This window comes from Triturus cristatus, chromosome 3_2 (assembly GCF_964204655.1).
Source record: "Triturus cristatus chromosome 3_2, aTriCri1.1, whole genome shotgun sequence".
NCBI lineage: Eukaryota > Metazoa > Chordata > Amphibia > Caudata > Salamandridae > Triturus > Triturus cristatus.
Window position 1 is genome coordinate 239,112,036 of NC_140584.1, and position 26,370 is coordinate 239,138,405.

Genomic DNA, 26,370 nt, shown 5'->3' on the forward strand with positions numbered 1-26,370 from the left:
GCCACCACCGGCAGTATGGCCATCACCCTCTCCTCCCAGGGATGGTAGTGTACGGGTCTGCGGGCCGGCCCTCCTCCAGTGACGTTGGCCTGGTTGTGTTCGTCCGTCATTTTGGCTCTGACCCTCCACCGCAGATCGTACCACCTGGCTTGGCATTCATGCCTGGTCCTTCTGGTGTCCGCAACAGCATTCACAGCATCGACGATGGTCTGCCACATGGATGTTTTTTCAGAAATGCTGGTCTGTCTGACCAATGTTCCAAAGAGGTGTGGCTCAACTCTGAGGATTTCATCGACAAGGACCTCCAACTCTCGGCTAGTGAACTTTGGATTCTTGTTAGTGGACATGGTGAGGGGTGTGGGTGTGGATGGGGGTGTGTGTGGATGGTTGTGGGTGTGTGGGTGTGGTTGTGCAGGTGTGTGTGTGAATGTGATGTGGGGGTGTTTGTGAAGGTGTGTGTGTGAAGGTGTGCAAGTGTAAGGTGTGGTCAAGCTTCTAGTATGGTGCTGTAGGTTGTCTGTGGGGTCTGGCAGCAGTGAGTCTGTTGCAAAGGCTCATGGTTTGTGTGTGTGGGCCCTTTTTATTGGTCCATTGGTGGGTGTGGCTGTGTTTGAAGTTTGGGTGGGTGTGTTATAAGGAGTGGTTGTCTTTTGGGCCTCTGTTTTGGATTTTGGCAGTTGCAGGTCAGTGATTGTGTTGTTTTTGAGCTTGTTGGACATGTTTAGTGGCTTTGTGCCATTCGAATGGTGTATTCTTGTGATGTTTTGCTTTGTCCTGGTTGTGTATGTGCGTTTTTAACGTGTGTACGGTGTGTACTTCGGCCATTTGGTTGTCCAGTGCTGTCCTTGTGTCTGGCTTGGTACGACTCGTACATGCGCAATGTTGTGTGAAGGTGCTGGTGTTGGGGCCTGGGGTACGCTCCATACGTCCGCGGGTGAGGGTACGGTTCGTACATTCACGGGGGTACGACACGTACACGGTTGGGGGTACGACTCGTACGTACACTAGTGTACATACACGGGGGGTACGACACTTACACGGGTGTACATACACGGGTGGGGGTACGACACGTACACAAGTGTACATACACGGGTGGGGGTACGACACTTACACGGGTGTACATACATGGGGGGTACGACACGTACACGGGTGTACATACACGGGTGGGGGTACGACACGTACACGGGTGCACATACACGGGTGGGGGTACGACACGTACACGGGTGTACATACACGGGTGGGGGTATGACACGTACACGGGTGTACATATACGGGTGGGGGTACGACACGTACACGGGTGTACACACACGGGTGGGTACGACACGTACACGGGTGTACATACACGGGTGGGGGTACGACACGTTCACAGGTGTACATACACGGGTGGGGGTACGACACGTACACGGGTGTACATACACGGGTGGGGGTACGACACATACACGGGTGTCCATACATGGGTGGGGGTACGACACGTACACGGGTGTACATACACGGGTGGGGGTACGACACGTACACAAGTGTACATACACGGGGGGTACGACACGTATACACGGGTGGGGGTACAACACGTACACGGGTGTACATACACAGGGGGGTATGACATGTACACGGGTGTACATACACGGGTGGGGGTACGACACGTACACGGGTGTGCATACACGGATGGGGTACGACACTTACACGGGTGTACATACACGGGTGGGGGTACAACACGTACACGGGTGTACATACACGGGGGGTACGACACGTACACGGGTGTACATACACGGGTGGGGGTACGACACGTACACGGGTGTACATACACGGGTGGGGGTACGACACGTACACAGGTGTACATACACGGGGGTTCAACACGTACACGGGTGTACATACACGGGGGGTTCGGGGGGGTTCGACACGTACACGGGTGTACATACACAGGGGGTTCGACTCGAACGTACGGGGGCTGGGTGGGGGGTTCGACTCGAACGTACGGGGGCTGGGAGGGGTTCGACTCAAACGTACGGGGGCTGGGGGGGGTCGGCGCGTACATACGGGGGCTGGGGGGGTGTTTGGCGCGTATGCAGGCACATGTCTCCATGGTTGCTATGGGTGTTCGGTGCGGACGGTGTTTTTTCCATCCGGTTGTAACATCGGACGCACGGGATGGATCGTAATTCCGCGGTCGGACTTCACTTTTCACATTTGTACGGTAAATCGTCCGTGGACGTGTCGGACACATTTTCCGACCCGAGGACGTGTGGGGAATAATTCCCAATGCGATTCGTATGGACATTTTACCATGCGAATCGTAATTGGCAGTTTGTACGGCACTTGTACGATTCGTACGGTAAAAAGACCGGATACGAGTCGTACGGGGAATTTTTTTACCGGATCGTGATCGGCACCATAGTATTTACACAAACAATAAAATATCCCATTTCCGACCCAAAGGAAATTAAATAAATAAGATTGCAGATCTTCCTCTGTATCCACGTATTCAAAAGTAGTAATCCACCAAATATGGGAAAAATATTGCGCAAAAGGCAAAAAAGAAAATGCAAACAAACCCTGAATCCAATAGAGATCCCTTGAAGCAATCCAAAATGTCTAGGGACCAAAAAGAACACCAAAAAGTGTTAAAACAAAGAAACACTCAAGAAAACTCAAAAAAAGGGAAATCAAAGTAAAAAGCAATGGTTTATAATAAACCAAAAGTGCTTCCCTTTAAAAAAGGAAAGTCGAAAATGCTCATAAGACATGTTTGTAGACAAAAACCTGTAAATTTAATAAGACAACCCACCCGCAAAGCACAATACACTCCCAAAAATACATATACATCACACATAATCATTAAAATATAACACAACACAATTTAACTTAAGATACTGATATATTACTAAAACAGTGTATTAAAACCCCAAACTACAAACTGGTGATACACACTACTATTAGTATTTCTAAATATATTTTTTTTAAAACACAAACTACACTAAAACTAACTTCTAGACAGCCCCCGTCTGGAACCCTTAAAAATCCCTAACAAGCCCTTTACCTGTTCCAACAAATAGCAATACCTTAACATGACCTGGTTCCAGGAAAACAGCCTAAACATAACACAAATAGATTCAAAAATAGATTGTAGCAGTAAAGAAAAAAAGGCCACTAAATTAAAGTAAAAAAAAGACTACCTCCCCACATAAATGAATGGGAAATAATGCAATAATGTTGAATAAATGTATGACAACATTTTAACAAATTTATAAATATGTAAAACATGTACAAAAATGTTCTAAAAATGTTACGGTATAAATTAAATAATAGTATGAAATATATACAATTATTTAATATATGCACAAAAATCTTATGCTAAAAATCTGTTGTAAATATGTATGCAAATCAATTTAAGAAATTTAAAAAAAAGTGTTAAACAGTGGAAACAAAGTGGGAAATGTACAAAATACAATACTGTTTAAATATAATTTTCATTTTTTATTTAAAAATAAAAATCATTAAAATCTTTTTATTTATTTAACTATAAATGTTTCTTTTTAAGTTGAACTATATATGTCCAAAAATGTAAAAAATATACAATAAATACACTTTGATAACATACATATGTGAAATGTTTAACAACTTTAATGAAAGAAAACAAACTATTTCTGCTACATGCAAATGAACTTAAAACAAAGGATTTCAGACAAAAATTATAAAAATAAATAATCACACTCCAACATAAACCATTTTTAAGAAAGTGTTGGACACTAACGAGGTGATATTTACTATGCCTACTCCAATCTAAGCCCAGCGCCAGGAACCCTGACTCTCCCACCACCCAACGCTACACCACCGCCAAGCTCCGAGCACTGGACCCAGAATTCTGAAACAACAACTTCTGCTGCATCTCTTCCTGATCCAGGGTAGGACTTTCACCTGCCATCACTGCCTATTCTCCTACAACATTGGAGCACCAGCATGCAGGGAGACCACACCTACACCTACCACGACCATCCCAGACCATGTCCACTGCCTCCTGCTCAATGCACAATCTCTCTACAAGCATGCTTCCGATATCTGGGAGACCATCACCTCCCTCACCTCAACATCATCTTCCTCACCGAGACCTGACTCAACCCTGCATAAGCGCCCGACATTGCTTCAGTCACACTCAATAGCTACAAGATAGCACACAGAGATTACATCAACAAGCATGTAGGTAGAATCGCCATCATCCGCAATGAACCTATCCACTCCATCACCACTGCAGATGACATTACCCCGACAATGGAACACCTCAACTTCTTACACCAAACCAATGGCAAATCAACAATCAGAGGCACCCTTGTCTACAGCACTCACCCCAGTTTCTGCAACGTCATTCCCAAATTCATTGCTCCATGTTCCAACAAATCTAAACACTACATCTTACTCCGTGACCTCAATTTTCACCTTGATGACCCCAAAGATGCCATCACTGCCAACCTCCTCGAAAACATGACCAACATCGTTGCCAGCCAACTTGTCACTGACCCAACACAAATAACAGGACACACACTCAACCCCATCTCCAAGGCCATTGACAGAGTCAAGTACAGCCATGTCACCAAGCTCACCTGGCCCGACCATGCCATCATGTGCCCCCCCTTCCCTGGGCCAATATTGGCCATGGGACCACATCCCCTGGGGCCTGCTCCTTTCAAAATAAATATTGAAACATTTATTGACATGGGAGGGGGTCATGTCGCCCCTCTCCTGGACCAATTTGGCCCACAGGGACCCAATCCCCCAGGGCCTGGCCACACTACTTGGTAACCTGGTCTGACCCTGGGCACCAAGTTTTTCAAGTTGAGCACTGCGGGGAACCTGTAGGTTCCCCATGTCCCTGCCAACTCCCCACCTCCTGCGGGAGCCAGCATTGCTTTTGGGCAGAGCTGCTAACATGCAGCTCCCTCAATCCAAAAGCAATTCTGCTTTGCTTTGGGTGCGCAAGAGCATTTTTAATGCTCTCGCTTCCATGCAGCAGAGCCGGGTTTAAAAATGGCTTAAGCCATAGCAAACTGCAATGTTCCTGGGGTGGGCATGCTGTGAAATTGCTGGAGCTGGCCCTGTTGGATGGTGATCCCCAGTGCCATGTAGGGCTCCTTTCATCAAATTTGCCCTGGGGAGGTGGTGGTCTCCGGGGCTGGGGGACTGCAACGGACCACCTTAATTATTCTATTTGTGCTCTGGGGAGGTGGCTGTCCCTGGGGCTGCAGGTAGGGCCCTAAGACCTCCCCTGGATTACTTAAAAAAATAAACAGTGTGTCCCGGGGAGGTGGTGGTCCCTGGGGCAGAAGAGTGGTAGAGGAGCTCCCTGCTTTAATATTAAATTTGGCCATGAGGAGTTGGTTATCAACAGGGCTCGCATTTCAATATCTCTAGCCCCGGGGAGGAGGCAGACCCTGGGGCTGCCGGAGGCCATGCTGGACCCCCATCATTATTTAAACTTGCCCCTTGGGCATTGCCCATTCATTGGCTTAGACTAAACGAAGCGTGGGAGCCACACTTTGTTTTTTTCATTGATTTTTGGCGGGAGCCATGAATCCAGCGTGACTCCTGCCAAATGTTTTTTTTAAAATAATTTTTGTGCCTAGAGGAAGGGGGTCCCAGGGACCCCCAAAGAGGCCTACGGGGTAAGGGTGTTTCTACCTTGGCCCTTTTCCAATTTTTTATTGTTTTTTCTTCTGACTCGGTTCAACACTTCCTGGTTTGATGTGTTGACAGCCAATCAGCCAATCAGATCTCAGGCACGAGATCGGGAGGGGTCTTAGATCCACCGCAGCCTCAGTTGCATATCTTAAAAATCTTTACAATACTCAGCAACTACTGAATGGATTTACGCCCAAATCACAAAAAGGCACTTCCTTGAACTAACATCTACCTTCCTGGCCAAATTTGTAATTTTGCTCAGCATTTTGGGCTGTATCCATGTCTAAAGCTTCTATGGGAGTTAACATGATGAAAATGAGCTTTTAAACACCACGTGGTTCTCGGACCCCTTTTGTCGGATCACTCTAAAACTTTCAAGATAGCAGCTGAAGTGAGCATCATAACAGTTGTAAAATTTCATGAGGATTCATGAAGCAGCCCCAAAGTTATTGCCGAAAGAAAAAATGCTTTTCCTATGGAAACTTTGGTCTTAACTATAACTACCTACTGGCTATCGCGAGTAGGATATATATATATATATGTTGGTCGCACATGCATGCAAGGTGGAAATAAGAACGATTACAATGTAGGCAACTTGCATTTGCAATAAATGTAATATATTATGAGAGCAATTAAGTGCATTGAAAAATAATGTATATTAAAATAAACAATGTGGAATTCAATCCATCAAAGATTCTGCGGCATCTCAGAACATCAAGATATACCGGTACCAGAAAAACTCATAAAGTGCAACCAAGGATAGACACAAAGTAATCAGTGTATGATGTAGCCAAAGTGGGCATTGTCCCCAATACATATTATGATGACATCTCATCCCGGCTCATAATATAATAGAAAAACACTCTCAAAACAATTCAGTCATGAAAATATACAAATAAATCTGAGCCATATTCAGCAGAAGTGGGCAAAGTTCCCAATGCATAATCAAGGACTTCTCATCCTATATTTGATTTTCTGACCTTAATCATATTAGACATTTATGACCATGTTCCTTAGTTGGTCTGTACAGTGTGATATGCACACAATAATGCAATACTTACAGAAAATTGATTATATCAAACAGAGCAAAGCTAAAGTTGAAAAGAAAACATTGACAATCAACAGCGCCCCATTGTGCAATATGTGTCACTGAGTGACCGTAATATATTCATATGATGTGATATTGTGAATGTTAATCAGTCACTATAAATATTCAACTAAAAACAATGAAAGAAAATGAAAATAAAAAATAAAAATAAAAAAAGTAAAAGATTTGATATCTTAGCTCATTTGCTGACATATCACGGTAATCTGTCTAGACAACCTGTAACAGAAGTGAATAAACATAGTATTAGAGCACTTTTTTGGGAACTAACAAAACAGATTAAAAACCTAAAAAAGGCATGTTAATAAAGTGCTTAGATTGATATAATACAGCAATTAAAAAGGGACTCAGTATCTCTGCACATTCAACATGGAGGCCATAAACACCATCAGAAGGGCCCTGCAATTAGAGGAAGGTATACATCTCCTCATTGAAATTCATACCCGCTGGCTCTTTTGTGCCCATTCTAAGGATGTACCTACATACCAATTGTCTCAGGGCTTTCTCTCTGTCCCTCCCTCTTAAAGTTTTAACTATCTGATCTAACATACAATAAGTTAGTTTGGAAGGGTCTCTGTTGTGGTACTCCCTAAAATGTCTTGCTACAGGATATATCATATCGGTATTTTTTATAACACGCAAGAACTGGAGAGCCCACTTATTAGCCTCTAACTTTGTGTTCCTGACATAGCCTTTAGGACACAGACATTCTAGCAGATAGACTAGACTATAACCCGTGCCCATGCCATGCACAGTTTTCTCATCAATAATTTCACTGCAGATGTTGCAGTAATGTTATCAATGATGTCATAGAAGATGCCATGAGTGATATAATATGTGGGGTAATTACCAGTGCATGGAGTGGGCATGGGTTATAGTTACTTTAGGGCACAAGTTATAGTTACTTGAGATAGCTATAAATATTGCTGCTGAATTTTAATGGTTTTGTGTATGTAAAATCTGAACCTAACAATAATGTTGCTGTAACCTTTGGTTGTTTAAGTGAAGTTTTAGGGTTTTTTAAATGTTGTTTCCTAACTATAATGCCCCTGTAACCTCTGTTTTTAAGTTACTTTCTAAGGTTTGTTGAAGTTTATTTCCTAACTGTAACCTGTAACCTTTGAGAGTGAGTGTGTGAGTGAGTGCATGAGTGTCACAGTGGGTATGTGACTAAGTGCGTGAGTGTCTGAGTGGGTCAGTGAGTCGGTGAGTGAGTGTCTGAGTGGATGTCTCAGGGTATACATTGCATGCCATTACAGCACAGTCATTACAATGCAAGTTGTTACAACAACTTTCTGTAGGGACAGAAGGTGTTGGATATAAAATCCAACACCTTCTCTAGTGTTGCACAGACTGGAGTTAGAATAGTAAATTATACTGTACCAAAATCCAGCTCACCCCCTACAGCGGTATGCGATGTAACAATGCAGTCGTTGTAATGACCGCATTGTAATGGCATGCATTGTATTTACATGCGTAGTAACATGGCCTATTCGTGTCTCAGTGCGTGCACGAGTTTCTGAGTGAGTGTCTCAGTTGGTCTATGCGTGTGTGTGAGAGTGATTAAGTGGATTTGAAAGTGCCTCCATGAGTGTATGAGTCAGTCTGTGGGTAAGTGCATGAGTGTCTGAGTGAGCCTGTGAGTGGAACTATCGGTGTCTGAGTGGGTCTGTGATTTGTGTGTTTGTCTCTGAGTGGGTTTGTGAGTCTCTGTGTGAGTGGCTGTATGGGTTTTGAGTGGGTCCATGAGTTTCTGACAGCTCTGTGACTGGGTGTACATGTCTGAGTGAGTCTCTGAGTGGGTGCATCAGTGTCAGAATGGGGATGTGAGTGGCTGTGTGAGTGGCTCTATTGGTCTGTGAGTGGGTGCCTGAATATCTTAGTAAGTGTCAGAATGTGTCTGTGGGTGGGTGTGTGAGTGTCTGAGTGGATCTGTGACTGGGTGTATCTATGTCTGAATGGGTCTCTCAGTGGGCGTGTGAGTGTCTGAGTGTGTGAGTAGGTATCTAAGTATCTGTGTGGGTGTGTCAGTAGCTCCATGAGTGACTTGGCCACAAATAAACCACACCTACTCTTTTATCCAACAAGAGTCTACAGTTTTGCACAAAATATCTACCCAAGTGGAGTAATTTCTACTAGTAAATTACTAAGTGCTCCTTCCTTGGGTAAATGTCCAGTACGTATTCTATACTACAGCTGCGTACTGGAGCACAAGGAAATGTCACCAGTGACCTTGTGTGTGTTTTGTCAATGTGATTGTTCCTGGTGCATCTTTATCCAGAAATATCTGAATCCTCCTATAAAGATGACAATAAGCCTAGAAAGTGGTACATTTCCACCAAACAAGAGTCTTTCCTCTTAACTATATGAAGTAAGTGCTTCTTTGTTTGGTGGAGATGTCCTCATATTCCACTGCATCAAGAACGTGTCAGGAAAATAGGTGGGAAATGCGCTGGGGGCCGCATGTTAAGCTGGCCATCATCCTGGCAAAAGGCAGGAAAGACCATTGCATACCACGAAGGTGGGCTGGGCCAAATGGACAAAGCTTCCAAGTGAGTTGCACATTTACTTACTCGCAGAAATTTAAATGGACAACATTGGACTTAGCTCTCAACAAAAGAGTACAAGAAAGAACCCACCCATCACAGTCACATACAGATTGCACTCCAGTAGATAAATGATGCAATCACCTCCACAATGGATGTCAGATTGTTTTCCAAGACATAATTGCTGAAAAAATACCAAGCCCAAGAGTTAGGATAATTTGTCCTTTAAAGAAATGGATCTTCAAGGGAAAGAGCCAGAATAAAGGTCAGAAACAGGCAGAAAGGAAACATTCAGTTTACAAACTAGCAGGCAGAGGCAAAATAAAGGTTAGATATGTGCAGCAAAAGGCAAAATAAAGGTCAGCAATGAGCAGAAAAAGGAAAATTAAAGGTCGGAATTGAGCAGAAAAGGAGCAGAATCCACTCAGGTACACAGGCACTCATGTACTCACTCATAGAATACCTCAGACCTTATCATGGCCACTCACAGACCCATTCAGACACTCATACATCTACTCATACATAAACTCAGACTCATGTACCCACTCACAGACCCAGTCAGACACTCATGCACCCACTTACAGAATCACTTATACTATCTCTAATGCATTCAAATACCTACTTAGAAACTCATGCACTCACTCACAGACCTACTCAGACACTTATGCACTCACTCACAGAGTGAATAAGATGCTCATGGAGGCACTTGCAAACCCATTCAGACACTCTCACACCCACTCACAGACCCACTCAGACACTCATGTACCCACTCAGACACCCACTCAGATTCTTATACAACCACTCACAGACCCACTCAGAGACTCCTTCACCCACTCACAGACCTAGTCAGACACTCATGCACTCACTCATAGACTGACTAACACACCCATGGAGGTACTCACAAACCCACTCATGCACTCTCACACTGACTCACAGACCCACTCAGACACTCACTCAGACACTCATGCACCCACTCAGATACTCACACACCAACTGAGACACTCATGCGCTTACTCACACACTCACTCTCAAACACCACAAGTTGCATTAGGATATAACATTAAAACAAATTGAAATTCACTGGAAAGAAACCAAAGGTTACAAGGATGTAGAATTTAAAAAAAACCTTAGAAATTCACTGGAAAAAAAACGGTTACAGAGACCTTTATTTTGCCTCTTTCTGCTCGTTTCTGAACTTTATCTTGCCTCTCTTTGCTTATTGCTGATCTCTATTTTGCCTTGTTCTCCTCGTTTCTGACCTCTATTTTGCCTCTTTCTGCTCATGCTGGCCTTTATTTGGCCTCTTTCTGCTCTTCGCTGAATCTATTTAGCCTCTTTCTGCTAATTTCTAACCTCAATTTTGGCTCTTTCTGCTAATTTCTAACCTCAATTTTGGCTTTCTGCTCAATGCTGGCCTTTTCTGCTGCTTTCTGACCTTTATTTTGCCTCTTTCTGCTCATTGCAGATCTCTATTTTGCCTCTAGCAGCTCGTTTCTGACCTCTATTTTGCCTTTTTCTGCTAATTTCTCACCTTTATCTTGCCTCTTTCTCGTTGCTGACCTTTTATTCTCCCTATTTCTGCTTGTTTCTGACCTTATTTTGTCTCAAGGCCCTGCCCTCTCCCAGCCACCTGTGGGAGCCAGCATTGCTTTCACAAGAAGGGAACTGCTGGAAATACAGCTCCCTGCATGCGGGTCATACTATTTCCTCTCTTTCCCTGCTCGCATGTCTGTGGGCAGGGAAAGAGATGAAACCTCTGCTTCCAGTGAGTTGGAGCACTTTGACAGCTCCTGCTCGCAGGAACCAGGATGTTTGCTTTGGCTTGGCAGGAGCTGTCAGAGCTCCTACCAAGCAAAAGCAATCAGCTGCATCCCAGGAGTGGGCACCCCAGTACATAGCAGGAGCCAGCCCTGGGGGATGGCAGTTCCCAGGGCAATGTATGGCTCCAGGAGGGAAGCAATGCAGCCCCTCTCCTTTACTTTTCATAGGCTGGCCCCAGGAAGATGGTGGTTGCCTGGGCTGCATATGGACTGGAAGGGGGGCCACATGATCCCCTCCCTCTTTTTAAAGATATGTGCCCCTGGTGGTCCCTGGGGCTCAGGGGGTCTACAAGGCCCCACTATTACTTCAAATTAGCCCCGGGGATGTGCTGGTCCTGGGGGCACATGGGAGACCACACGGCCTGTCTATTTTCTCATTACTGTAACCCAGTGGTGGGAGGTTGTGTTCCCCAGAGCCCGGGGGGTCCATGAGGCCCTCCCATTATAATGTTCATAAGACCCAGGGAGATGGTGGTCCTTAGGGCAAAGTAGGCCCTTGGAGAGGGGCCCCATGCATCACCTCAATTTTTTAGAAAATTGCTGCATGCAAGATATATATTACCTGGGTTGATTTTGCAGCCCTAATATATGGTTGGATTTCGAAAGGCAACACTTTGGGGAATCTTTAGAGGTGTATAGTAATACTGCGCAACTGAGAATAGCAGGATCAGACACAAGCAGTGTTCCAGATATAAATGTAGGGCCTCATTAAGAGGACACTGGTAACTCGACTGGTCATTACATTCCTGCAGCTATCTTTACCATCTAGTATTGTATCCCTGCTGTTAGAAATTAGGTTTTTGGTTGGCAGAGTCTACATACTGTCCAAGCAGGAGCCACATCCTAGTCAGAGTAAGTCAGATACACAATCTAAATTAACCTGTGCTCGCCCTCTGGTAGCTTGGCACAGAGCAGTCAGGCTTAACTTAAGAGGCAATGTATAAAGTATTTGTGCACACTTTAATTACTGTAACATAGTGAAAACAATACAAAAACAAGACCAAAACAACAAACATCCAATAAGTAGAACTTGAGATCTGAAGTTAAAGTTTAAATGTGAAAACAATGCTTCGAAATCACTAGTGGTCAGAAGGTTACTTGGGGGCATGAAATCATGCCAAAACTCTACACTACTTTCTTTATTGCAAGAGATTACTCTATACGTGAAGTTCAGGTTTGTAATAGAGGTAATGCATAGGGCATGTTTTGTTTGGCACAACGAAAATTAGTAGTGAGTTATAGATGCTTTCTATATGTGTTGCACCAGTTTTACCAACCATTTGATTAATCTTTTCCCAGGATAAAATATTTACATAAAACGTTACATTACAAACATTTGCACCAGCTGAGGTCTGTTTGTCAAACACTCACCACTGACGAAACAGTGAAAAAACACAGTAGCAAAGAGACTAGTGAAAAAAGACTGAGGCACGAATACGTGAACAAATTGCAAGTCATCCGCTGCCGTGCACTGTAAATGTCATTTTTGCCTTGGTCATGCGATACAAATGTTGGTGTAAAAGTGGCTACCGCCACTGATTTTTTTTGTTCATTTTCTACACCAATGCAAAAGTTATATATTGCAAAAAAATGTAAAAGATACTGTCAGAGTTCCAGATTCCAACTTTGCTAAATTGTGCCACATACTTCAACCATATACCATGGATTCGCACACCTATCATTCTCTGCAGGTTATCTTTGAAGAGGCAAACCAAGCTGAAAACCCATACCTGTCATAACACCATGAACAGAAAATTCTTAAATTTTGAAATGTGTAAAAGCAAAGTTTACTACGTGTGAACAGAGGCAATGTTGATAAACTGGTTCTGATATTCGTGTTTTGGTCAAATGTGTTTTAAGAAATACGTAATTTTTGTTTGAATATTGTTAGAAATGGGGGTCTTTAGTTTGCAATGGTTTGCACCTTTTTCCGAATAGGGACCCTTGCATCGAAGCAGGGTAAGGGGTATACACTTCTAAAATAGCCCCTGCTGACCCCCTTGGTAGCTTGGCATGCGCAGACAGGCTTATCTCAGAGGCAGTGTGTAAGGCATTTGTGAACACATAGAGTAATACAGTGAAAACACTACAAACGGGCACCACACGAGTTTAGAAAAATAAATAATCTTTATCTAAACCAAAACAAGACCAAACAACAAAAATCTACAATGCAGTTATCAAGATATCCTCAAAACTTAGTTATTCACAAAAATAAAGCTTGTAGCAACAAATAACTCCACTTGGAGTTATAACGACGTCGTGACCGGTGGAAATCCCAAAGTACGGCGCCGACCGCGAGGTGCGTGACCTCGGGCCCGGAGTCAAGCAGACCCACAAATAACAGTACCTTAGAATTGATTAAAACAAAGACAGTTCACGGCGTCAGGGAGGTGCGGCTTTGTAGGCGCTAAGTGGTGTCGGTTCCTTACGACCCCAGGGGAGGTGCAGCCTCTGTTCCTTACTGCAGCGCGGGGGAGACGAGACGACGGTTCCTTACTGCGTCGGGGAGGTGATGTCGCGATGGCGCTGAAACCACTGTTCCTTACGATGGCGCGATGTCGATGGATTCGGGGATCCCCCATGTCGAGGATTGGCTCCGCGATGATGAAGTAGGCTTCAGAGTCGATGCGGCATGGCAGCAGGCATCGGGCCTTCGCCGCAAGTCGGAGCAGTGCTCACGGCTTTGGTGCAGGTTGCGGCGTTGCTCGCCGGTGTTGCAATTTCCTTCTGTAGCAGCTGAAACAGCAGTTCCAGATGCAGAGAGACATAGGGGGTGAAGTCTTTGTGTTCCTGTGCCTTCAGAACAGGAGGCAAGCTCAGTTTCAAGCCCTTGGAGATCTTTTCTTCAAGCAGGTGATAAAGCAAACAGCAAAGTCATTTTACTCCTTTCCTTGGCAGCAAGCAGCCCCTGCAGGCCAACCCCAGACAGCAAACAACACAGGGTCAGTATTCTTCCTCCGCTTCTCCGGCTCTTCTCCTTGGCAAAGGTTTCCTCTTGAATTCCCAGAAGTGATCTAAAAGTCTGGAATATGGGCCCCTCTTTTTATACCCAAAAATCCTTTGTTCTCTGAAGGCAGAGAGTGTCTGTACCCATCCACAACCAGTTCTGTGGGGCATTTTGTAAGTGCACAACAACCTCCATTGTCAGTGTGAGCCCTTGCTCTAGACACACCACAGGGGGGGCGGAGCCATCATTGTGGAAGGTAGGAACAGCTCTATTCAGGTGAAGGTGCAACTCCACCCACCACTCCAAATGCAGACCAGGCCTATTCAGCCCAGCCCTGACTGATCAGACTTCTGGAGCCGCTGCCCATCTCCAGCCCCTGACATCCAAAAGCCAGACATGCAATACACAAACCTAGCAGAGGCACACTGGATGGTTAGGTAATAAAATACCTACTTTCTAAAAGTGGCATTTTCAAACACAGAATGTAAAAATCACCCTCACTAAAAGATGCAATTTAACATTCTGAGTTCGGGCATACTAAACTTTACATTGTCATCTTGTTCCCAGGATGAGTTATTTTTATAAGATGTTATAAACAAACTCCCCATTCTGTCCTATGGGAACAGACAGCCTTGCAATAGTGAAAAACAAAATTGCCAGTATTTCACTATCAGAACATGCCACACACTTCTGGGCATGTCCTCCCTTTCACATACAATGCACCTTGCCCACAGGGGTACCTTGGGCCTACCTTAGGGGTGACTAATATGCAAAAAAGGCAAGATTTAGGTACTGGCAAGTGTGTGCTCTTGCCAAGTCGACATGGCAGTTCCAGACTGCACACAGGCTCTGCAATGGCAGGCCTGAGTCACATTTTACAAGCTGCTTCTGTGGGTGGCACAATCAGTGCTGCAAGCCCACCTGCAGCATTTGATTTATAGGCCCTTGGCACACATAGTGCACTGTACTACGGTCTGACAAGTATATCAAATAGCCAATTATGGAAACTCTAATCCATAACACAATTTACAAAAGAGAGCATATGCACTTTAGCACTGATCAGCAGTGGTAAAGTGTCCAGAGTCATAAAACCACCAACAACAGGTCAGAAAAAATACTGAGGAAGGCAAAAAGTTCTGGGATAACCCTGCAAAAAGTGCCAAGTTCAACCAATATCTAGTCAGATACACCTTTATTTGTAATACAGAATGAGTGAAGTGGGACAGCAGATGATAAACCTATTAGGTGAATGAATGGTTGAATTGTGATTGTAGGCCTTTTTCTTTACTGAAACATATGCTTCAAATGTACACTGGAAGACAGTGAGGCAGGGGCTCATAATGAAGTCAGGAAATAGTGATATTGAGATATGTCATCCCTATATGAATCTGCAGGAAAAGCCTCCCTCTCCCCCAAAAAGAAAAGTTAAGTTGTTCACTTGTTGGTATTTCGGTAGCTTGTTTATGCTCATGCTTTAGAACTCCTCAAAGATAGAACAAGCATAATATATAGTCACTAGCTGCTGCACTCAAAGGAGCTAAATATGAACAGTTTTAGGCACTTGCAAAAACTATCTCCAGGGGGAGTACGCTGCTAGAGGCCAGGAACCAGAGGCCTAGGATTTTCTATTAGGAGCAGTTTAGGCACAGGCGATGGTTCAGGACACAATGCTCTCCAGTCTTGCCTTCCATTCCCCTCTTTCTCCATTCAGTACCTCTTTCTCTGCAGTTCCCTGCCCAGTCTCGCAGTCGCTTTAGCGGTCCGCACAGCTGGTGGTCTACTCTCTCTGTGTTAGATGCTAGATATGAAATTGTTTGGTAATACAGTGCAGGCTAGCCCATCTCTCTGCAAACATTTACATTGTCAGTTCAGCAGCGCTTGATGATGCTAGACTCACTTGGAAGTATGTGGCCCACTGACCATACACGAGTGCTTGTCTTGAAGTGGCATACTTTGAGGATGGCTAGTTCTGCCTTTCCTATCCCTTTGCTGTTTATCCAGTGAATCAAGACTCTCCACCAAATTGGGACTGTGCAGGCAAACTGTACACCCTGTCTCTGTCAGCTATTCTTAGGCAATCTACTGAGATTCCAATATAGCTGCAAGTAAAACAACCAATTTCCAGATATGCAGATGCGGGTGAGTTGACAGCTATGTAAAGGTGCAGGGAAGCATGTTCTCAAAGTAACTGTTAGCTACTGAGTAGCACAGGTGCTCTCCTGTTAAAAGTATTGAACCACAGTGGTGCTGGTGCTCTACCTTTTAGTTTAAGTAGGTCCAGCTAGTCACTACCTGATAGTGAGAAGATATGGGCTTGCTATGGAGCTAAGAAAAGCATCTCAATGGCTATTTATTGTTGGAGCTTTTGATGGGAGACTTGGATGTGGTTTTGAAGAGAGGCTCTAAATGGTGTCTTGTGGAGAGGTGTATGAATGGCTGGGGCTTTGTAAACGTCTGAATGATTCTCTGTAGAATAGAGTCTCGGCATGGCTTTGCAGGTGGTGTTTGGGAGGTGCTTTGCAGATGAAGTCGGGATAGGACTATGCCTAGGTGTGAGCTCTGCAGATTTCAAGATAGGACTTTAAAGAGCTGGATTATGATGACACTTGTCAGAGGAGGTCAAAATGTGCCTTTTTTGAGGGGATTCCACTGGACTTTTGCTCCAGTGGAATTCCCAATGTTCTGCTGATTTAGTAAGCCTCCATTCCTTTGACTCCATCCATTGCTTTCAGAAGTGGAGGGGGCCTGACTCCAAAACATTGTGCTAAAGTGGGGGATCGGCATAACAGACTTTGAAGACCCCCTGTCTAGAGGGAATGCACAAACCACGCTGTCACCCAACCCAGGTGTGTATTCAGAGACAGGCAAAGGCACAGAATGGTTAAAGTAAGAAAACGCCAACTTTCTTAAAGTGTAATTTTTAGACTTACAATTTAATATTCGACTTCACCATAAGTATTGATTTTAAAGTGCGAGTCCGGAGACATCAAACTCCAAATTCCTATCTACTCTCAAATGAAAATTACACTTAAAAGGTGGTTAAGGAAATCCCAATGTTAACTTATGGGAGAGATAGGCCTTGCAGTAGTGAAATACAAATTTAGGAGTATTCCACTACGAGGGAATGTAAAACTTCAAAGTACATGCCCTATGTTTTAAAAACACTGCACCCTGCCCATAGGGCTACCAAGTGCCTAACTCAAGGGTGACTTACATGCCATGAAAAGGAAGGTTTGGGTTTGGCAAGTAGGTTAATTTGCCAGGTCGAAATGGCAGTTTATAATTGTACACACCGGCTCTGCAGGGGAAGGTCTGAGTCATGTTTAAGGGCTAGTGAAGTGGGTTGCACAATACGTGCTGCAGGCCCACTTGTAGCACTTAATGTACAGGCCCAGGTCACATATAGTGCACTTTACTAGGGTAATTGTGGATAAGTGAAAGCTACCATGTTTTGATTACATAGCAAATGTACTTTAGTATTGGTTAGCAGTGGTAAAGTGTCCACAATCCTAAAGACATCAAAAATGAAATCAGCAAAACAGGTGGTCAGCAAGCTAAACGTCTGTGGAACCCATGTGAAGGATGCCAGGGACCTGGGAACAAAAAACACAACATTTTGAGTTGGGTTGAGAGGGTCCACTAAGAAACATCTGGGAGAGCTGGGTGTTCAGTATCCAATTACCCTGGTTATTCCTAATTTGTGGCTAGATTTTCATCACAAAAGTTCAGCTGCTCTGATCATCTTGACATCTATGGGGAAACTTTCTTTGTGTGCATGTTTATGTTTTACTTGTAATAGCTGTAGGCTTGATAACTCCAGTAACTTAGCCCAATCGCCTGGTAACTTCAGTTACAAGACTCATTAGATATTTAAGGCAATTCACAATGAGGATCCATGTTTCTTAGCCTATTTGCAAGGTTAGCATATATGTGTCAAGAACACATGACTGATGGACACTGGAATAAGCACTCTAATAGGTGGAATAGGTGGAATCTCAATGCAGCATAACTAGGTTGTTTTTAGAATGACAGAAGTATGTGTCCCATTATCATTGGTAATGCAAATACTTTCCCCTATAATGTCCCATCACAATTTTAGCTGAACGAGTTTTACATCAATGATCAATATTAATGACCATGGCATTACAGCATAATGCAGAAATTCTTAGACTGCCTCTTCCTTCCTCTGAGACTGCCACACAAAGTTTAGGTTCTGTGCAGAATACACACATTTACTAAGTTATCTTCTCTTTTTGTTTCTGCATTAATATTCATTCCTTACACTTTTATGCCAGCCATTAACACTTGTCAGATATATATGACCAAAGTCATCAAATTGGGAAGCGGTCAAGTTAGAAGAATTACAACAGCACATGTGGTTAGAAGTAGCATTTAGAACAGTATTTGGATTCAGCACGGCTCTACAACAGATGTTACTATATAAATAATACATAGAACATTTTCATTAGCAAAATTATTAACACCTCATGATCTAGGTACACTGTTTTATAAAATATGCATTAACATTTTAATCATGAATTTCTATTAACTTATTTTAATGTGAGATGTGATTCACATCATAAAACTATCGCACAGTTTGGAACAGCTTGGCGCTGCTCACAGCTTTTGCCCATGGGAGACAGGCGGAAAAAGCAAAGGTAGTATGAAACAGGATAGTAATGAGACACAAAAAAACAGTCATGGATGCTCATGTGTTAACTGACTGTGCTGTGGAGGAAATGTACATATCACAAATAATTATTTTGCTTAAAGCAAGGGTTTTTCGTACAAAACCTCAATAAGCCTATCTTATGTTAGTTGCTGCTTGACACTATTAAGACATAAGAATGTTTATAATAAATTAACAAGAGGGACTTAGATTGACAACACTTCTCTTCCATATAACCACGATTTATTTATATAACTAAGGCCTGGTTTATAAGTGCCCCGGAAAACTCCCCATTATTTACCCACCCCAAATTGTAGTTATCAATGGTCCCAGTAAACCCATGTGCAGGAAATAATAGGGATTACAGGAATTGGGGGAATAACAAGAGAGGCTCAGTGTTTCTACACGATTTTCCACATTATCTCCACCATTTATTCGGACAGAGATCTCAGCTTCATTAGAAACAAAATCATTTTCAAGGTTTGTTTCTCAAGATCGTTCTGATTGGGTGTATGCTTATTACATGACACCAGAATATCCAACATGCCAATGTCCCTTGTAACCATTCTAGTTTGTAAATATAATCAAAGAAGAGTGGACTACTTGATCAATTTAAGGGGTTCCCTTTGATTACTACTTGACCAATTTATGGGGTTTCGATTACTACTTGACCAATTTATGGGGCTCCCTTTTGATTCTATATGTTATCTGCAACGCTTCTTAGTTGACACCAGTTCAGCCTTTCATAATTGCTGAACAGATTTGCAGCACTCATCATCAGCTCTTCAGCTTATTTTGTTTACATGTGGGTTCCTCTAATCAGTCCTTCCCTTTCTCCAATTAACTCCCCTGCTTCTAGTGCCCAGTGATCTATTCCACTCATCTACCTAGTTCATTAGCTCCAGTGAACAGATCTTCAGCCCTAAAAGTGCTGCTTTATTTCCTCTAGCCACTTCATGCGATCCTTTATTTAGCTCCACAGCCCCTGCCAAGGTTGTGTGCTTTCTCTAGCAGGAAGATACGGTCGATTGCCTTTCTAGTTTTTGCTTCAGTGGAGCCTATCAGTGGCAATGGGGTTTATGTACACATTTACTGCTTGTCCAGTCCAGCCCGTGACACTTTCATATCATATAAACCTAACAGCTATCTAGGCACTGCGTGAGGAGAACAAGAGGTCGATTGGCTGAAAAGCTGAGTAGTCATTGGCTTCATTAAACATGAAGGGCCTTTCCATGGAATAGGCCTTCAACGGAATGGTTCTATATAATCTACTTGGAAAATGACAGCTAATGGTCCTTATCTTTGCAATGTTTAAACAGCAAACGTCCTCCAACGATTCCTTTCTAGTATATGGAACCTCTGTTTCATGGGCTATAAACACCATGTGCATCACCCTAAACTCCACCTAATCTGAGACAGGGAGTCTATGCATCTTTTTTAGGGTAGTAAAACTGTGTCCATGAAGTCTAAAATTCACTAACAGCCTGGCTGCTTAGTTATGGATTCTTAAGTGGTCTGCTCAAAATTTTACAGTGAGCACCATCAAACAGTTATAGCTCTTGGGAAATCAGAAAATGTGCAATTTGATTATATTGTGGATACAATTTCAACAAATGTTTGTCAACTGCTTGACCTAACCCTTCAGAGTCAACTGTCCGTCCCGCTGGCAAGCAATGCTATGCACATTAAGTCTCTCTAAAATACCTACTGGTCACCATATTCTTCCCAGTTCCAAGGATGGATTGGTGTTCTAAATACAGCCAATGTGGTTGCTTGGCCTTCATAGTCCATCTGCTTTTTCAGTTCTCTTCTATCAGCACATATCTGAGTGGGAATAGTAAAGCTAACCCCTCCAAAGTTCAACATTTTCCCTGCTTTTGCTTATGTTGAACTCAGGATGGTAGATGTGACCCCTCCAATGTTTAACAGCTTCCCTACTTTTATTACTATGGGTAAAATAGTAAATCTGACCCCTCCAAATTCCAACTCTTTCCCTACTATTGCTTACATTGGAGTTAGTATAGTATAGTAAATCTAACACCTTCAAAGTACAACTTTCCCTGTTATTGTTTAGTTTGCCTTACTAATATGTATTTGATTTGTTAAACTTTATTATTATTAGTAAAAAAAAAAATATTTCTCATTTATACTTATATTTAAAATGTGTTGGTTTTGTATTCATTTATTTAAATTCAATTTGACATATGATTGCAATATATGTTTGGTAATTCTTTTGAATTATTATGAACAGTTTTTAAGTATCTATTTTCCATATTATTTAATTTTTTTAAATAGGACTATATGTATTTATTTTTATTTTCCAATAAAAATGAAAAGTATTTTTATCATTACATTTTAAATAGATTACATATAACCATCAGCCTAAAATAAACAAACTTTATCAACACTTACGGTTGGTGTGGCTCGTGGATTTTGCTGTACTTGCAGGGGTTCTTCCTTTGCATAACCTTTGTTTTATATATATATTACCTACTGGCGGTCGCCAGTAGGTAGTTATAGTTAGGACCCCTTTTCCATAGGAAATCCGCAACATTCTATTTTGAATAACTTTGGCGCCGGTTGACGAATCCTCGCGAATTTCTCAAAATAGGTGGGGCGCTACGCTCCGCTCCTACCCTGAAAGTCTCGGGGGGATTCGTCAAGCGGGGGCTGAGATAAAAGGGGGGTCCCAAAACGCGTTTTCCCCATGCATTTTTCCATAGGACCTTTAGAACGAGCTACAGCCCGAACGGCTGAACAGAATTACTCGAAATTTGGCAGAGAGGTAGTCCCTAGGTCAAGGAAGTGCCTTTTGTAGGTTTGGTGTAAATCTGTTCAGTAGATTCTGAGAAAATAGCCTTTAAATCAATATATATATCTGAGCCCGCTTACGGTACGCTTACCGTACGCTTACGGTAAGCGTACGGTGGCGTGCGCGAGCGCGATTCTGATTGGCTCTTAGATCTTAGTAAACATTCGAATCGGCCGAAACCAGGAAGCGGCGGCCGCCATTTTGTGTATTTCACTCTGAAAAAAAAGAGTGAAAACAAGAAAAGGGGGCAATGAGGAGAGTTACAGACCCCCTAACATTTGTAAGGGGGTCAAAGAAGGACAGAAAAGTACAAAAAAAACATTTATTGATTTTTTAAAAAATCACAGGGTACGCGTACGGTAAGCGTACGGTAAAAAAAATAAAAAAAAAATAAATGAAATGCAGATTTAAGAGTTTAGATATTAGGGAGCTCTAAAAAGAGCTGTTGTGTTTATGAAGTCATTTTTTTAAGTGGTACTTACAAGTAAGTACCGATGCAGAGTCTAAGGTTCAAAAGGAAGACTCTGTTCCCTTCATCATTGAAGTGCACACCATCTCCTCTATAAATGTCTTGCATGTCATAACGCAAGTTGTTGTGGTAAATGGCACCCATACCATAGTCACGGAGGAAAGCAGAAACAGATTTGTTGACGTGCCTTCTTGCTTTGTCAATCTGCGGACAGAAATGATTGGACCAGTTCCATTTTTGCCTTTGGCATATGTTGGAAAACACAAAGGCAGTTTTAGGGAAAAGTGAAAACAGTTGTGCAAAGGTGTCCTTCATAAGCATTTCCAGACCTACCCCAGTCAAAGTGCCTAGGTCATTGCCACCACAGTGCACTATTATGAGGTCAGGGTGTTGGATTTGCATGAAGGATTTCACCAATGGCATCAACTGGTGCCACTTTAACCCTCTCTGACCAATCCATTTAATGTCTACATTTGGCAAAGCAAGGTCTCTCACCATATCTGTTTTCTCTGCAAACTTTTCACTCCAGAAGACATAGCTGTGCCCTACAATCCACACTGTGAACATCTTCAAAGGAGAACTGGATGCACTCAGGAGGTGTCTTTCAGTAGAATGGCAATATGAAAAGAAAGACAGTTTGGAAATGGAGGCATACATATTTTTTTCAAAACAAAAAGAACTGATTGGCTGTTTCATACCATTCTAGAATAAAAACTAGGCTGTATGTGTAAATTAATAGAAGCATGTTTTGTATTGGTACAGAAAAATGTGTTACCAAAGAACAGTACTATGGATTTGCTGTTAGGTTTGAAAAGTCAAGCACTCTTGCTCTGTGGAATTGAAACATTGTGTGGCGAACTTCTGACCTAACTCCACACAGCAGTGTTCCATGAGCTGTTGCTATGGTAGCAGGCAGAAGTCAAGTTGGGGGAAGGGTACTAGGCAGAAGTCAAGTTGGGGGCAGGGTACTTTTGGAAAAGGGTTGGTTTTCAACCAATAGAAATGTGTGATTACATTTGAAAAAAAGGGGGAAGCACCGAGATTTGAAACTTACATGTATATGTGTGGAAAAATAGAGGGAAAGTTTGCCATTATCTGGTTCTGCTGAGAGGAGAGAGGTGAACACAACAGAGATCCTGGCTCTGATAATCTGCCGTTTGAGTGCCACATTTCTTTCACAACTAACTAATTTTAAAGGTGAGTTATGAGTTTGAGAGGGGATGTATGTGGTAACTTAAGAAATGAATAATAGAAATGGAAATTCTTTTTGTTGAAGTTGCGTTTATCATTTTCTGTTTTGGGAGAAATTTAAATGTGAGGAACATGTAAAATAATATGGACTATGTTTTCACAATAAATTAAGGTGTACTGGAAAAAAAAAGAATAGTTTAAGGGTTTGAGGTTGGACTCAGTAATGCAAATACATTCAGCATCACTAAGGCTGGTTGCCCTTGCTGGAATGTAGGTAGCCACCCAGGTTACACATGGTGGTGGTCTGAAAAAGCAGTTTGGACATGTGCATTTAAGAAAATCAAAAAAGTGGTTTCATAATGTGTCAGTCTGTAAAAGTGATTTTCACTTGCCAAAAAAAAAGAGTAGTAAGTGTGCTTTCAAATTGGCAAAGAAATTTCGTTTTGTGACTAATGTGAAAACATGACTCTGTGTGCAAAGAGGAATTATAGGCAGAGATTTATTGCGTTTTTTTCTGGTGATTTCACAGTTGCATTAGTAGGAAAAAGGGGGAGCGATTTTTTGGGGGAAGAAGCAGACTCTTAGCACACACCCATCTGCTTGCCATGTATAATCATGCACAGTATTTACAAGCCAGTGGGGTTTTTAGGTTTCAGCCTGTAATGCAAATACATTCAGCATCACTAAGGCTGGTTGCCCTTGCTGGAGTGTAGGCAGTCACCCAGGTTACACATGGTGGTGGTCTGAAAAAGAAGTTTGGACATGTGCATTTAAGAAAATCAAAAAAGTGGTTTCATAATGTGTCAGTCTGTAAAAGTGATTTTCACTTGCCCAAAAAAAAGAGCAGTAAGTGTGCTTTCAAATTGGCAAAGAAATTTCGTTTTGGGACTAATGTGAAAACATGACTCTGTGTGCAAAGAGGAATTATAGGCAGAGATTTATTGCGTTTTTTTCTGGTGATTTCACAGTTGCATTAGTAGGAAAAAGGGGGAGCGATTTTTTGGGGGAAGAAGCAGACTCTTAGCACACACCTATGTGCTTGCCATGTATAATCATGCACAGTATTTACAAGCGAGTGGGGTTTTCAGGTTTCAGTCTGTAATGCAAATACATTCAGCATCACTAAGGCTGGTTGCCCTTGCTGGAGTGTAGGCAGCCACCCAGGTTACACATGGTGGTAGTCTGAAAAAGAAGTTTGGACATGTGCATTTAAGAAAATCAAAAAAGTGGTTTCATAATGTGTCAGTCTGTAAAAGTGATTTTCACTTGCCAAAAAAAAAGAGCAGTAAGTGTGCTATCAAATTGGCAAAGAAATTTCGTTTTGGGACTAATGTGAAAACATGACTCTGTGCAAAGAGGAATTATAGGCAGAGATTTATTGCGTTTTTATATGGTGATTTCACAGTTGCATTAGTAGGAAAAAGGGGAGCGATTTTTTGGTGCAGAAGCAGACTCTTAGCACACACCCATGTGCTTGCCATGTATAATCATGCACAGTATTTACAAGCGAGTGGGGTTTTCAGGTTTCAGTCTGTAATGCAAATACATTCAGCATCACTAAGGCTGGTTGCCCTTGCTGGAGTGTAGGCAGCCACCCAGGTTACACATGGTGGTAGTCTGAAAAAGAAGTTTGGACATGTGCATTTAAGAAAATTAAAAAAGTGGTTTCAAAATGTGTCAGTCTGTAAAAGTGATTTTCACTTGCCAAAAAAAAAGAGCAGTAAGTGTGCTATCAAATTGGCAAAGAAATTTCGTTTTGTGCCTAATGTGAAAACATGACTCTGTGTGCAAAGAGGAATGATAGGCAGAGATTTATTGCGTTTTGCTCTGGTGATTTCACAGTTGCATTAGATGGAAAGGGGGAGCGATTTTTTGGGGGAAGAAGCAGACTCTTAGCACACACCCATGTGCTTGCCATGTATAATCATGCACAGTATTTACAAGCGAGTGGGGTTTTCAGGTTTCAGTCTGTAATGCAAATACATTCAGCATCACTAAGGCTGGTTGCCCTTGCTGGAGTGTAGGCAGCCACCCAGGTTACACATGGTGGTAGTCTGAAAAAGAAGTTTGGACATGTGCATTTAAGAAAATCAAAAAAGTGTTTCATAATGTGTCAGTCTGTAAAAGTGATTTTCACTTGCCAAAAAAAAAGAGCAGTAAGTGTGGTTTCAAATTGGCAAAGAAATTTCGTTTTGGGACTAATGTGAAAACATGACTCTGTGTGCAAAGAGGAATTATAGGCAGAGATTTATTGCGTTTTGCTCTGGTGATTTCACAGTTGCATTAGATGGAAAGGGGGAGCGATTTTTTGGGGGAAGAAGCAGACTCTTAGCACACACCCATGTGCTTGCCATGTATAATCATGCACAGTATTTACAAGCGAGTGGGGTTTTCAGGTTTCAGTCTGTAATGCAAATACATTCAGCATCACTAAGGCTGGTTGCCCTTGCTGGAGTGTAGGCAGCCACCCAGGTTACACATGGTGGTGGTCTGAAAAAGCAGTTTGGACATGTGCATTTAAGAAAATCAAAAAAGTGGTTTCATAATGTGTCAGTCTGTAAAAGTGATTTTCACTTGCCAAAAAAAAAAGAGCAGTAAGTGTGCTTTCAAATTGGCAAAGAAATTTCGTTTTGTGACTAATGTGAAAACATGACTCTGTGTGCAAAGAGGAATTATAGGCAGAGATTTATTGCATTTTTTTCTGGTGATTTCACAGTTGTATTAGTAGGAAAAAGGGGGAGCGATTTTTTGGGGGAAGAAGCAGACTCTTAGCACACACCCATCTGCTTGCCATGTATAATCATGCACAGTATTTACAAGCCAGTGGGGTTTTTAGGTTTCAGCCTGTAATGCAAATACATTCAGCATCACTAAGGCTGGTTGCCCTTGCTGGAGTGTAGGCAGTCACCCAGGTTACACATGGTGGTGGTCTGAAAAAGAAGTTTGGACATGTGCATTTAAGAAAATCAAAAAAGTGGTTTCATAATGTGTCAGTCTGTAAAAGTGATTTTCACTTGCCCAAAAAAAAAGAGCAGTAAGTGTGATTTCAAATTGGCAAAGAAATTTCGTTTTGGGACTAATGTGAAAACATGACTCTGTGTGCAAAGAGGAATTATAGGCAGAGATTTATTGCGTTTTTTTCTG